The sequence below is a fragment of the Tenrec ecaudatus genome, chromosome 1 (assembly GCF_050624435.1).
Source record: "Tenrec ecaudatus isolate mTenEca1 chromosome 1, mTenEca1.hap1, whole genome shotgun sequence".
Lineage (NCBI taxonomy): Eukaryota > Metazoa > Chordata > Mammalia > Afrosoricida > Tenrecidae > Tenrec > Tenrec ecaudatus.
Genome location: NC_134530.1, coordinates 122,856,462 through 122,872,041, shown reverse-complemented (window position 1 = coordinate 122,872,041; position 15,580 = coordinate 122,856,462).

The following is a 15,580-nucleotide window of genomic DNA, read 5'->3' as shown; positions in this document are numbered from 1 at the left end:
TTTTATGATGTTTTCTTTGGGGAACCTGATCTTGGAAATCTCTAAGGGATACTTGTTAATTAAAGATTACTGTCATTAAAGTACAGTTTAATAGCCCCTAATTTCTTAGTGAATATAGTTCTATAATTCAAATTATATATGTAAAGATAAATGCCAAATCACTTAGAATATGAAGATGTTTGTAATAGTTATATAATTTGATGTTAACTTGATAAACAAAGTGTAGGATGGAGTCTAGCCTGTCCATCAGGTCACAGCCTGATGATACCTTCCTGTAGGTTGGCCTTCTCATAAGGAGGGCCTAGGGGCTTCCCCCCAACCCCTGTCTGTTTTCACCTTCCTTTTGAGGATCCATGCTGAGAACTGCCAGAGCCCTGTGATGCTTTCGCTACCATTGGATCCACAGGACTTTGCACCCACCAGCCTGTGATCTTCCTGCATTCTGCATCATTGCATGTGGCATGAGGCTGAAGAGGGGCTTATGGACTAGTATCAGACTTATGGACCTGATCTGGACTGGACTGGGATATTTGCTTGATATATAATTACTACATCGATAAATTATTATTTTTAAGTGCTGAGGTAGTTACATAATCTGGTGTCAATTTGAGAGGTTTGTGAGTGAAGGAGTGGAGTCTAGTCTGTCAATTGGATCATAGCCAAAGAGGCCTCTGTGTGGGCATGGCCTTCTCCTTATAATTCTGGGAAATCTTGTTTTCCTTCTTGGAGGCGGGAGACACTGTCTCTCTCTCTGCTCACTCCCTTGGAGATGCTCTACTGACAAGACACATGGCGCTACACCCTGGGAGCTGGAGAAGCCACATGGACCTACCCTGATGTAACCACCTCTGGAGCTAGAGAAGCCACGTAGAGACCCTGCCAGCGCTGAGATCCATCACCACTGGATCCAGAACACTTCCAACCCATTGGCCTGTGATTGACTTGCAATCGGTGTCATCGCATGTGTTTCATGAGTCTGAAGGGGACTTTATAGATTGGTATCAGGCATATGGGTTAATATTGGACTTGGATGGCCTTGATCTGGACTGGGCTGGGATGTTTTCGCAATATTCAATTGCTATTGTATATAAGCCTCTTTCTTATACACACACGAGTGTCTATGACTTTGTTTCTCTAGCCTACCCAGACTAACACAAGTGCTATCGAGTCTGTTCTGACTCATAGTTACTCTATGTACAACAGAAGAAAACAGCCTCTGCTGGGAACCCCCACCCACAGTCCTGGGCCATCCTTACAGTTGTTCTCATTTTGAGTCCATTGTTGCACTTCTGTGTCAGTCCATGGAAAGAGAGGGTTTTCCTTTTTTCCATTGACTCTACCAAGTAGGATGTCCTTTTCCAGGGGCTGGCATCTCCTGATAGCACATCCAAAGTACCTGAGATGAGAAGTCTTGTCATCTTGCTCTAAGGAGCATGATGGCTCTACTTCCGTGACAGATTTGTTCTTGTGGGTCCACAGCACTGTCAATATTCTTCATAGTTCAAATGCATCTGTTCTTCTTTGGCTTCCTTATTCAATGCTCAGCTTTCACATACATATGAGAGGACTGAATATATCATGACTTGGGTGTGGCACACCTTAGTAACATCCCTGCTTTTAGTCACTTTACAGAGGGCTTATGCAGCAGATTTCCCCAATGGAATAGTGTCGTTTGATCACTGACAGTTGCTTTCATGAGTACTTACTGTGGATCCAAGCAAGACATAATCCTTGACAACTTAGATCGTTTTCCTATTTAGTATGATGTTACCTACTGGTCCAATTAGGAGGATTTGGGTCTTATTTATAATGAGTTGTAATCCATACTGAGGGCTGCAATCCTTGATCTTAATTAGCAAGTGATTCAAGTCCTCCTCACTTTCAGCAAGCAAGGTTGTGTTGTCTACATATCACAGGTTAATAAGCCTTCCTGCAATCCTCGTGCCTCATTTTTCTTCATATAACCCAGCTTCTCTGATGATTTGCTCAGCATGCAGATGAACACGTATGATGAGAGGATACAACCCCGGCACACACCTTTCCTGATTTTAAACCATGCAGTATTTTTTTGTTTTGTTTACACAACCACCTCTTGATCCATAAATAAGTTCCACATGAGCGCAATGAAGTGTTCTGGAATTCTCATTTTTCTCAGTTATACATAGTCTGTTATGATCCACACAGTCAAATGCCTTTACAGAGTAAAACACAAGTAAACACCTTCTGGGACTGTGCATCAGGCAAGATCCATCTGATATCAGCAATGATATCCCTTGTTCACGACCTCTTTTGAAGATGCCCTGTCATGTACGGCTGTGACCATTGTTGAATGATGTTCAGCAAAAGTTTACTTGCATGTAGTCGTAATGATGTGGTTCTATAAGTTGAGCGTTCTGTTGTGTAACTTCCTTTGGAATGGGTACAAATATGGAGTTTTTCCAGGCAGTTGGCCAAGTAAGCAGTCTTCCAATTTTCTTGGCAAAGCCGAGTGAGTGCTTTCAGTGCTTCACAGGCCTTTTGAAACTTTTCAGTTGGAAACCTGTCAATTCCTAGAGCCTTATTTCTGGCCAGTGGCTTCAGTGTTACTTGGACTTCTTTCTCCAGTACCACCGGTTCTTGCTCACATGCTACTTCTTGAATTAACTGAATATCAACGTGTTCTTTTTGGTACAGTGCCCCTCTGTATTAGTTCCACCTTCTTTTATTTTGCCCATAGAATCTTTTAAGATTGCAATTTGAGGCTTGGATTTTTACTTTAGTTTTTTCCGTTTCAGACATGTAGAATTTATTCTTCCTTTTCCCACACTTCACTATAAAAATACTTTTTCTAAAGATTGTTTTATTGGGGTCGCTTACAACTTTTGTTACAATTGATTCACCAATTGTATTAGACATATTTGTACATAGTTTACCAAGTTCTTTTCTAGACCTTTACTTTCTATTGAACACTTGGGATCAGCCCCTGTTTTTTTTACCTCCCTCCCCCCACACCCCTTGATAGATTATAGATTGTTATTATTTTCATTTCTCACACCAATCGCTGTCTCCCTTCCCCTCTGGTTTCTTTGGTTCTTCCCCCTGGAGGGGTGTGTGTGGTTATGGGCCATTCATTGATATCAGTACCCCCTTCATCCTCTTCTCTCCCCGCCTTCCCCCTACCCTCTTCACATTACTATTCCCATTCCTGTTCCTGGATCCTGTGTGTCGTGAGCTTTATCTATTGCTTATATCTATGCACATGTTCCGGTCCAGTCCAGAGTGGGAAGCAGCACTGGGGTCATGATAGTGGGGGGTGAGGAAGCCTCAAGGAACCAGAGGAATATTGCATGATCCACAGGTATATTGCACCCTGGTTGACTCATCCCTTCCCTGTGACCTCTCAGTGGGGGGATGTTCTATTGCCTACAGCTGGGCTTTGAGTCTGTGCTTCAGACCTCCTCATTCTCACCAACACATTTTTGTTTGTTTGCTTGTTTTTGTTATGAATCTTCTGATGCCTGTTACCCAGTTCTGATGACACCTCATGATCACACCGGCTGGTGTACTTCTTCCATGTGGACTTCTTGTTTCAATGTTGGATGGCTTCTTGTTTAACTTCAAGCCCTTACAACCCCAGATGCTATATATTTTATTAGCTGGATACCATGAGCTGTCTTCACCATATTTGCTTATGCGCCCATTTTGTCTTCAGCGATGGTGTGTGTGTGTTGACATCGCAAAATTCCATGTTGTTAGAAAAAAAGTTTTCTCATATTGAGGGAGGGTATGAGCAGAGGCCCAAGGCCCATCCGCAGCCTCAGTGTATTTCCTTATAAATATATGTACATAGGCCAGTACCTCTATTTTTTTGTTTTAAACGTTTTATTAGGGGCTCATACAACTCTTATCACAGTCCATACATATACATACATTAATTGTATAAAGCACATCTGTACATTCTTTGCCCTAATCATTTTCTTTTCTTTCTTTTTTTTTCCTTTTCTTTTTTTACATTTTATTAGGGACTCATACAACTCTTATCACAATCCATACATATACATACATCAATTGTATAAAGCACATCCATACATTCCCCGCCCCAATCATTCTCAAAGCATTTGCTCTCCACTTAAGCCCTTTGCATCAGGTCCTCTTTTTTTTCCCCCTCCCTCCCCACTTCCCCCTCCCTCATGTGCCTTTTGTAATTTATACATCGTTATTTTGTCATATCTTGCTCTATCCGGAGTCTCCCTTACCCCCTTCTCTGCCGTCCCTCTCCCAGGGAGGAGGTCACATGTGGATCCCTGTAATCAGTTGCCCCTTTCCAACCCACTCACCCTACACTCTCCCAGCATTGCCCCTCACACCCTTGGTCCTGAAGGTATCATCCACCCTGGATTCCCTGTGCCTCTAGCCCTCATATGTACCAGTGTACAACCTCTGCCCTATCCAGCCCTGCAAGGTAGAATTCGGATCATGGTAGTTGTGGGGAGGAAGCATCCAGGATCTGGGGGAAAGCTGTGCTCTTCATCGGTACTACCTCGCACCCTGACTGCCCCATCTCCTCCTCTCTTAAACCCCTCTATGAGGGGATCTCCAGTGGTCGACACTTGGGCTTTGGGTCTCCACTCTGCACTTCCCCCTTCATTCAATATGGTATATATATATATATACACATATTCTTTTTTTTTTTGCATGATGCCTTATACCTGGTCTCTTGGGCACCTCGTGATCGCACTGGCTGGTGTGCTTCTTCCATGTGGGCTTTTTTGCTTCTGAGCTAGATGGCCGCTTGTTTATCTTCAAGCTTTTAAGACCCCAGACACTATCTCTTTTGTTAGCCGGGCACCATCAGCTTTCTTTGCCACATTTGCTTATGCACCCATTTGTCTTCAGCGATCCTATCATGGAGGTGTGCAGCCAATGATATGATGATTTTTTGTTCTTTGATGACTGATAACTGATCCCTTTGGGATCACTCGCTCACACAGGCTGGTGTGTTCTTCCATGTGGGCTTTGTTGCTTCTGAGCTAGATGGCCGCTTTATCTATTTTTATGGATTAATGCATTTACATATGTACACATCTCTGTTAATACCTCTATCTATGGCTTTGCTTCTTAGAGACTTCCTCTGTTTCCTTTTGTCTCCTCCTGCCCCACCATCATGTTCCCCCTTCTTCTACCTTTTAGTGCTTCCTCTAAACTACATTGGTGTTGTTCTAATATCCACAGGAGCTCTACACACTCCTAGATATTGGTTTTAATCCCTTAGTTGATCCCCAAGTACTTTTTTTTGATACCACAAATGGTGACTATATACCTGGACTTCTCCAGATGGAATACACAGAAGTCAAATTGACTACATCTGTGGGAAGAGATGACAAAGAAAATCAGCATCAGTAGCTAAAATGAGGCCATGGGCCAACTGTAGAGCAGACCATCAATTATTCATTTCAAGATGAAGCTGAAGACAATTGAAACAAGTTCAAAGAATCCAAAATACAACCTTGAGTTTATCCCATCTGAATTTCAAGAACAAATTGGATTTATTGAATATTAATGACAGAACACCTGAGGAGCTGTGGGCTGACATCAAGAACATTATACACGAACAAAGCAAAAAGTCATTAAAAAAGATACAAAAGAAAGAAAACATTAAAAAATGTCAGAAGAGCCCCGAAACTTGATCTTGATCTAGAATAGCTAAGGCAAATTGAAAAAAAAATTACAAAGTAAAAGAGTTGAACAAAAAATTTCAAAGGGAAGCTTGAGAAGACAACATAAAATACTACAATGAAACACACAAAACATTGATAGATAGAAATGACTAAAAAGCAAAATGTATGTTGATATATGTAAATAAATAATGATTTATTCTTTCAAAGACAATAAAAGGAGGCTTTTCTCAAACAGAAACGTTCAAAGAAGAGTGAATATTTAAGATGTCCAAATGCATACGAGTTGGCATAAGAAATGTGCTTCATTTGAAAATATAGATGAGAGATCAGGAATAGATGAAGTGTAAAATGAAACAGGGTAGAGTTGAGTTTTGTTAGGTGCCCGTAAGTTGGCTTCTTCCCATAGCAATTCTGTGCACAACAGAAATCAACAGTGTATGGTCCTGGCCATCCTCACAATTGTTCCTGTGCTTGAGCCCATGGATGCAGCCACTGTGTCACTCCATTTTACTGAGGGCCATCCTCTTTTCAGTGCCTGTCCACTTTACCCAACATGATGTCCTTCTCCAGAGACTGGTCTCGCCCGGCAATATGTCAAAATTATGTAAGATGGAGGTTTGCCATCCTTGTCTCTAAGGAGCTCTCTGGCCTTACTTCTTCCAAGACAGATCGGGTTGTCCTTTATGCAGTCCCTGATACTTTCAACATTCTTCTCCAGAACCACAATTCAAATGTGTCTTCTATGGTCTTTCTTATTCAGTGTCCAAGGTTTACAGGCATAAGATACAATGGAGAATACCTTGGCTTGGATCAGGGGCACCTTAATCCTCAAAGTAACATCCTTGCTCTTCAATACTCTGAAGAAGTCTTGTCAGCAGATGTACCTAATGCAATATATCTTTGATATCTTGATTGCTGCTTCCATGAGCATTTATTGTGGATCCAAGCAAGACAAAAATCCTTGACAATTTCAATCTTTCCTCCACTATCATGGTGTTACCTATTGGTCCAATTGTGAGGATTTTGGTTTTCTTTAAATTGAGTTGTAATTCATACTGAGGGCTACAATCCTTGATATTAATCAGCAAGTGATTCAAATCCTTGCTTTCAGCAAGCACACTTGTGTTCTCAACGTATCACAGGTTGTTATTAAGCCTTTCTGCAATCCTGATGCCATATTTTTCTTCATATAACCCAGTTTCGCTGATGATTTGCTCAGAATACAGATTGAACAAGTATAAGGAGAGGATACAACCCTGACTCACACCTTTCCCGATTTTAAACCACGCAGCATTCCCTTGTTCTGTTCGCACAACTGCCTCTTGACCATGTACAAGTTCCTTGTGAGCACAATGCAGGGTTCTGGAATTCTCATTCTTCTCAGGGTCATCCAGAGTTTATTATAATCCACACAGTTGAATGCCTTTTCAAAGTCATTGAAACACAAGGAAAAGCATCTTGCTGGTGTCTCTGCTTTGAGCCCAAATCCATCTGACATTAACAGTCATATCCCTTGGTCCACGTCCTCTTCAGGATCTGGCCTGAACTTCTGGAAGTTTCCTGTGAACCATGTACTGCTGCGACAATTGTTGGATAATCTGAAGCAGAAGTTTACTTGTGTGCAGTGTCAATAATAATATTCTATAGTTTGAACATTCTGCGTGTCACCTTTCTTTTGAATGGGCACAAATATGGATCTCTTCCAGTCAGTTGGCCAAGTAGCTGTCTTCTAAAATTCCTGGCCCAGATGAATGAAAGCTCCTGGTGCCACATCACCTTGCTGAAACATTTTAATGGGTCTTCCATCAATTCCTGGAGCCTCATTTTTTGCTAATGCTTCAGTGAAGTTTGAACTTCTACTTTAGCACCATGGGTTCTTGCTCATATGTTACCTCCTGAAATGGTGGAATGGCCACTAGTTCTTTTTGGCACAGTGACTCTGTGTATTCTGTCCATCTTCTCTTGATGCTTCCTGCATCATTCAATATTTTGCCTGTAGAATCTTTCAAGATTGCAACTCAAGGCTTGAGATTTTTCTTTTGTTCTTTCAGTTTCAGATATTCGCAGTATGTTCTTCCCTTTGGGATTTCTAATTCTAGTACTTACATACTTCAATATAAATTTGGCCTTGTCTTCTCAAGCTGCCCTTTGAAATTTTCTATTCAGATCCTGACTTCATCATTTCTTCCATTTGCTTTATCTACTCTATGATAAAGAGCAACTCTCAGAGTCTCTTCTAATATTCACTGTGATCTTTAAGACCCCAGATGCTATATCTTTTGATAGCTGGGCACCATCAGCTTTCTTCACCACATTTGCTTATGCACCCATTTTGTCTTCAACAGTCCTGTCGGGAAGATGAACACCACAGAATTCCAGGTTATTAGAACAAAGTGTTCTTGTGTTGAGGGAGTGCTTGAGTTGAGGCCCAATGTCCATCTGAAACCTTAATCCTTAACACATAGACATACATATGCACATGCCTGTATTTAGGCCTCTATAAGTGTCCTTTGTCTCCTGGTCCTTTTCTCTATTTCCTTTTACTTTCCTCTTGTCCCACCATCATGTTTGGCCTTCATTTGGGTTTAGTAATTCCTCACGGCTACATTGCCCTTGATTAAGCCCCACTAGGCACCCTATGATCTTCCTTCCATTGATTTTAGTTCACTTGTGGTTCTCTTATCCCTGGGTTGGTTTCCCCGCCTTTCTTTCTCCCACCTCCCCTTCACCCATATCCCCCTGGAACCATTGGTCCCATTCTTTTCTTCTCTGAATTATGTATCCGGCATGTCTTATCTAGATAGACATGCAGATACATTACTAAGTACAAAAACCAGGCAAAGCCAAATAAAACACCAAAGGAAGTCAAAGCCAACAAAACAATAACAACTACAACCCCCCCCACAAAATAACAATAACAAAAAGAAAGCCACTAACAAAAATGGAAAAGCCTATAAATAGTTCAAGGTCTATTTGTTGGCCTCTATGAGTGTTTCCCAGTTGAGTCTGATGGGGAGCCACACTGTCTCCAATGTCTATTTTTGGCATTCCCGAGGGTTTCATCACTCTGCTCCCCCTGCTGCTCTGCTGCATGCCCCCAGACCTTGCCCCAGTATGATGGGGCCAGACTGTGCACTATTCCCATACTGTGTCTCCAGGACTGTCCCCCACAGCGCCATAGTCCATTGAGGGATGCCATGTCCTGTGGTGGAACCCGAGTTTTTCAGCACATTTTTAATGTAGTTTTGTGGTAAAATTAGGTGCCTCGACTGATATTTGGGTTGGCTTATACTCAAGTATATACAGTACCTTCATATGTAATTTAAGCAAATTTGTATTGGAATAGGGCCTTATTATGGTTATTAATTAAATTTTTCCTTTTTCTTCCTTTGTAAGTATATCCTGAGATAGAGTAGGCAATCTAATTCTATCCTTTTTATTGCCATTTTTTTTACACACAGACACACACACGCAAACACACACACAACCACCAAGTTTTACATTAGTGGGCTCATTTGATGAGAGCTGGTCTTGCATGTTGATTTTTTTCTTTGCTCAAATCCTTGTTTCCTTTCTCCCTTTTGCTACTTTCCTATCCTAATCCTTGAACTACAGGTTCAAATTGGTTTATAGCTTGTGGTATTTTTGTTCAGTCTCTCTCTCTCTCTCTTACACACACACACACACACACACACACACACACACACACACACACAATTCTATATCTTAAGCCTATAGGTACTCAGGTTAAGATAAAAAAAGACTTTTCTTGATCTCTTTTGTGGGCTTCTCTTTCTTTGATCTTATAGAGATTCTTTGGGCATCTGGCCTTATTTTTCTATATACTTTTTCTATATAATGATATGGGTAATCTGATCCATTCTGATGATTAGAGTTATCAAATTTTGCTGTTGGTTCCAAAATAAACCTTTCCGTTTACATCATATGTCTAATCCCATTGTCACCTTGCTGCTGAATATTTCCATCTAGTTTTTCCAGGTTGTTATTGTTAGATGCTATCCAGTCGGTTCTAACTCATGGCCACCCTGTCAGCAGCAGAACGAAATACTGCATTGTCCTGCGCCATCTTAATCACTACCATGCTGCCAATTTGTCACTCAACTTTTTGAGGGTTCAGTTCTTTTTTAAAGACCCTCTATTTTTCCACGCACGATGCCCTTTTTTTTCAGGGACCAGTTCCTCCTGATAACATGTCCAGATGACATGAGACAAAGTCTTGCCATCCTCACTTCTAAGGAAGCACAGCATTCTGGCTGTACGTCTTTGTTGTTCTCTACGCTGTCATTCGACTCACTGTCCAGCTGTCATACACCTACAGGGAGTTGAAAATACCATGGCGGGGATCAGGTGCACCTTTGTCCTTAAAGTAACATTTTGGCTTTTTAACACTTTAAAGGGTCTTTTGCAGTAGATTTGTCAATGCAACGTATTGTGTGATTTCTTGACAGCTACTACCACAGGTGCTGATTGTGGAACCAAGTAAAATGAAATCCTTGGAAACTCCCATCTTTTCCCCATTTATCATGGTGTTGTTGACTGGTCCGGTTGTAAAGAGTTTTGCGTTCTTTGTAGGGCTGTAACCTATATAAAATGGTGTAGTCTTTGATTTTCATCAGCAAGTGCTTCAAGTCCTGCTTTCATCAAGCAAATTGTCTAATCTGAATAACCCAGTTTGATAATGATTCTTATACCAATCTTGGTGATGCAGTCTTCCCCTAGTCCAGCTTCTTGGATGATTTGCTCAGAATACAAATTGACTAGGTACAGTGGAAGTAACAACCCTTACACACACCTTTCCTGATTTTAAAACATGCAATATCCCATTGTTCTGTTTTAATGACCGTCTATTGACCTATCTACATGTTCCACGTGAACACAATTAAGTGTTTAGGAATTCCAGGTTTTTGCAATGTTATCCATAATTTGTCATTATTCACCCAGTTGAATGCTTTTGCATAGTCAATAAACAAATGCCTATCTTTGTTGTATTCTCTACTTTCAAGCAAGATCCATTTGATATCCACCATAATATTCCTTATTCTATGTGTTCTTCTGAATCTGGCTTGAATTTTTGTTGGTGTATTACTACAATGAGTTTTGAATTATCTTCAGAAAAATTTTACTTGTGTGTTAGTAATGGTATTGTTTGATAATTCCTGCATTCTCTCGGATTATCTTTCTATAGATAATCTCTCTATAGATAATCCAAGAGAATGCAGGAGTTACTGGAATTCTGGAATGGGCACAAATTTGGATTTCTTCCAGTCAGTTGATCAGGTAGCTCTCTTCTAAATTTATTAGAATAGTGTTGCTTCCAATTGGAGAAATATCTCAAGTGGTATTCTGTTGATAGCAGGAGCCTTGTTTTACGCTGATGCCTTCCTATTTTTCCATGTGACCAGATCCACAGGTATAATTCCTAATTATGTCATTGAAAATATTTACAAGGAATGAACCATTGTCTTGCAAAATTCTATCATGAGATCTCTGGCATTGCTTCTATCACTAAGACCATCTTCTGCACCTGCCCCCTCTGCTTGTTTCCAACTTTCACATTCTAATCACCAGTAATTATCAAAACATCTTGATTGTATGCTTGATTAATTTCAGATTGAACACCTTAGCAGAATTCATCTATTTCTTCATCATTGGTATCAGTGGTAGTAAATAAATTTCATAATTGTATTACCTGGTCTTCCTTGTAGAGTTATGGATACTATTTCCTCACCAACAGCACTTCAGGATAGATTTTGAAATGTTCTTTTTGGCAAAAAACTGCAGCTGCATTTCTCTTCAAATTGTCTTAACAGTATATTGGACCATGTAGTTGCCCTGTTCAAAATGACTAATACCTGTCTATTTCAGTTCACTATTACCTGGGAGATTGATCTTAAGCATTTCATTTTTGATGAATTTCAATTTTCCTAGGTTCATACTTTGCACATTCCAAGTCTGGATGATTAATGACTATTTTCATCCATTTGAGTCATGCCACACTAAACAAAGGCCGTGAGAGCTTTATTCCCATCCATGCCATTGAAATCCCCTACTCTACTTTGAAGAGGCAACTTTCCGCCAGGTGCATTGTGTTTGCCTTCCACACTAAAGGGTCTGATTTTCTGCCACTGCTCATGTTCCTCTGCTGTTTATAAGGTGTTCTCTGGTCATTGTTTGAGAAGTAGGTTGCCAGATCCTGCTTCCTATTTTGTCTTAGTTTGGAAGCTTCGTTGAGATCTGCACACCATGGCTGAGCCTGCTAGTATATTAAACACCAGGGGCATAACTTTCAGCATCTTAGCAACATGTGAATCACCATATACAAGTAGGTGAGCGGTGGAGATTTTTATAGGTACCTCCTATCCAACATCCCTAACCGTTTCCTCTCTTTCCTACTTTGTATGCTTTATTATTTCTTTCAATTTGGTCCTCCCTTGGCTGCTAAAATCTAGAACAATTATCATACGTTGCTTCCAGAGACTCTAGTTATCTCTTAGGGGACAGGAGGGCACAAGAGCCAGGGATTACTGGGATAAATGGATGCAGATGGAATGGAACAAAAAGTTTGGTTGTGCTGTAATAAAATTGGTAACTGGAACCTAAAATTCTGGTGATGAGTGCCATCAGTGAGAATTCTATTTTGTTTTCTTCCTGGTGATTTTTAAAAAAAGACTCCAGAATATTTCCGAAATAAGGAGAAAAAATAGTTCTTAGATGCCGTGGACACTAAACATCCTAAGAGTGTTTTTGTAAGTGAATCCCGTGCAATCAGGATTTTATATTACAATATGGCACCATGACCACAGAATGTAGTGAGGCCAACAGGAAGTTCAGAAGCATTGTTGACCACGGTTACTGCAGGGTGAACAGGTACCAAGGATCTCTTTCAGTGCCCCACTCATCTCTTTTGGGGTGAATGTCATGCTTCAAAAGTGGGTAGGAATAGATAACTTCATTCTGTACATCAACTACCATAAATCTCTTTCATGTTCAAAGAAGTCCCTTCCAAATTTGGTACACACTTCTTTGGCCTTAAAGGCAAAGCCACAGTGCATAGATGTTTTATATAGTTTATGACTGCCCATGGAGATCAAAGAGGAGACTCTTTGACTCTGGCAGTGTTAAACAAAGCTTATATCATTAGCTATAACACTTGCTGTTGCTTTTTTTAATTTTATTTTTTTTATTAAACAATTTATTAGGGGCTCATACAACTCTTATCACAATCCATACATATACATACATCAATTGTATAAAGCACATCCATGCTGTTGCTTTTTTATAAGGGAGATTTGATCCAACTTCCACTGCTTAGTTCTCAGTGTTCTCAGGAAGGACTGGCACCGAGACGTCCTGGAAATTATAGGAGAGGGCTATGGATTTCTCTTATTGGCAAAATAGAAATGAATATGGAAAAATAATCCAGCCCTATTCTTTCTGCATCTGGAACATAATTTCATAAATCTTGCCCCCATGGATGACCAATAAAGCAAATGGGTCATTTAGAGAATAATTTGCAACATTCACATTTTGGGGTACCAGGAAAAGTGGGGGTTAATAGTTGCGTTGGTTTGTGGTTCACTTGGGGTACTACTTAAATATGGAAGCATGGCACAGCTAAAGATGCCAAAAAGAACTTCAAGTGCTTGCCTGGACTTTGTTCTTTAGTGCCAGCTTACCATGCTCATGTTCCCTGTTTTCATTGCCCAATAAATATGGATATTCTAAATCTGTTCTTGGGTAAGAAGGTAAAAAGCTAAGGATTTGTGCTTCCCCATAGGAAATTTTTCACTTTTTTCTTCTTCTGCAAGAAGTGTGTTAGAGGTAAATTGAGATGACTGGCTCTAGGAGGTCACCCCAATTTATTCAATGCTAAAAGATTAATATTAGCTACATGGGTAACATGTTTGCTGTTTAATCTAAGTTGGAGAGAAGAAAAGTGAAAAGGGGTCAAGACTTCAGATGTCTCATTGTGTTAGGCCGGGATTTTTAGTCTGTGTGGACTAGAGAAACAAATCTAGACACTCATATGTGTGTTATAGCATAGAGCAAATGCATATTGAGAAAACATTGTAGCCCAGATCAGATCAAGTCCAATATTAGCCCATAAGTCCCATACTAGTCCATAAATTCCTTTTGAGTCTCACACAGCACATGCAATGATGCCGAATGCAGGGAGGTCACAGGCCGGTGGGTGGAAAGTCTTGTGGATCCAGTGTTGGTGGAAGCATTAAGAATAGCACTGGTGTGGGTCTCCACATGGCTCCTCCAGCTCTCTGCGTGTCTCAACAGTAGGAATGTGATGCAGAGAGAGCGTGTGGTCCACCCCTGCATTCCCTATATCCCTTTGTATCTATAATTTTCATTGTGCATCCACTCCTCCTGTGCTCCACATCTGGGAGACACAAAGCAAAACAAACAAAAGACAAAGTTGCACCATGGTGGTAAGGATAAAATCATAATAGTATAAGACAAAAATACAAATAACGAGTAAGAAAGAAAAGACCCCTATCGACATTCAAAAAGCCAGCGAGGAAATTTCTGCCGTGGGACCGGGAAGAGAAACTTGTACCCAGTACGGATCCCGGTCATGTGCATAGGGTGGTCAGCTGGCCACGTATCGAACTGGCTGCAGCATACTCCAGATGGCAATGGTCTCTGCCTGATAGAAAGGCTGTCCAAGACTCTTGCCTGTGACCAGAGCAGACCTGCCAGCGGCTCAGTCTGACAGGATTGTATACCAATGGGTTTGGGGCTCCGCTTGTCCAGCCCTTCCCAAATTAGGTATTCATCATTTCTGTTCTTATGTTTTGCTCCTCACCACATTAGAATTTTGTAATTGTCATGTTTGGAGCACACAAGCTGGAGTGTTTCTTCCATGTGGACTTGGTTGACTCCTTGCTTGGATGACTACTTGTTTGGAGTCAAGCCTTTAAGACCCCGGCCACTATTCCGATGGATAGTCGGGCGCCATCTGCCTTCTTCACCACACTTTGCTGCAGCACCTTTATCTGCAGTGATCATTTCATGAAAGGGAGTATTGAGCAAGGTCATGTTATAAGAACTGATTATTCTTAATTTGGAGCTAGGATTTAGTGCAAGTCCAAAACCCATTCCTGGATCTATGCTTTTTTTTAACTTTCTTTTTAATTTGCTGCAAATTGGGAGTTAATATGTATGTCATATCATTCCATAGTTCAATTATGTCCAATATAATTGTATAATTGCTTCCATAATCAGTCTTCAAGCATAATCTTCCTTCCTGGACATCTTCTTGACATCCTCTCCCTCATATCTTCCCCACCCCTCTAGATATCCCTTACCCCAAACCCTTCTTATATTTTATTTCCCAGTAGGCTCAACATCCCTGGGTTTCATTGACTGAAAAACAAATGAACAATTAACACAGCTTCAAGAGTTTGAGCCCCAATGGCGAGGCACTTCTAAGATACACCCTAATATAAACAAGCATAAGCAGAAGATAACAGAATGGCCATCACAGGACTGCCAGCATAATATGTGTCTTAATACATATTAATACAGGGCATTGATGTAGCAAGACTTTGTTTGTCACCCAGTCAACAGTACCCCACTCTTGGTACAGCTGTCTTCTGCTTCTTCAGATACCATGTGTTTAAATCCTCAGGTTACAAGTGAGTCTGGGGTACATTCCAGTTCACCCAATGGAGTTTGTATATGGAGTCTCGCCAGTGCAGCATCTGGAGCATGATGTGTCCCAGTAGAGCCTGGGTTCCCGGGATACCGCCAGATGCCCCAGGTCAATTGTGTCCACCCACCACATGCCACTAAAGACCCTTCCCACCTAATGTTCCCCCAAACATCCCCAGTCTCTCCGTCCCCCACCTGGAGGTCTGCCCTCCCACCCTGCCCCTCAACAGACATGC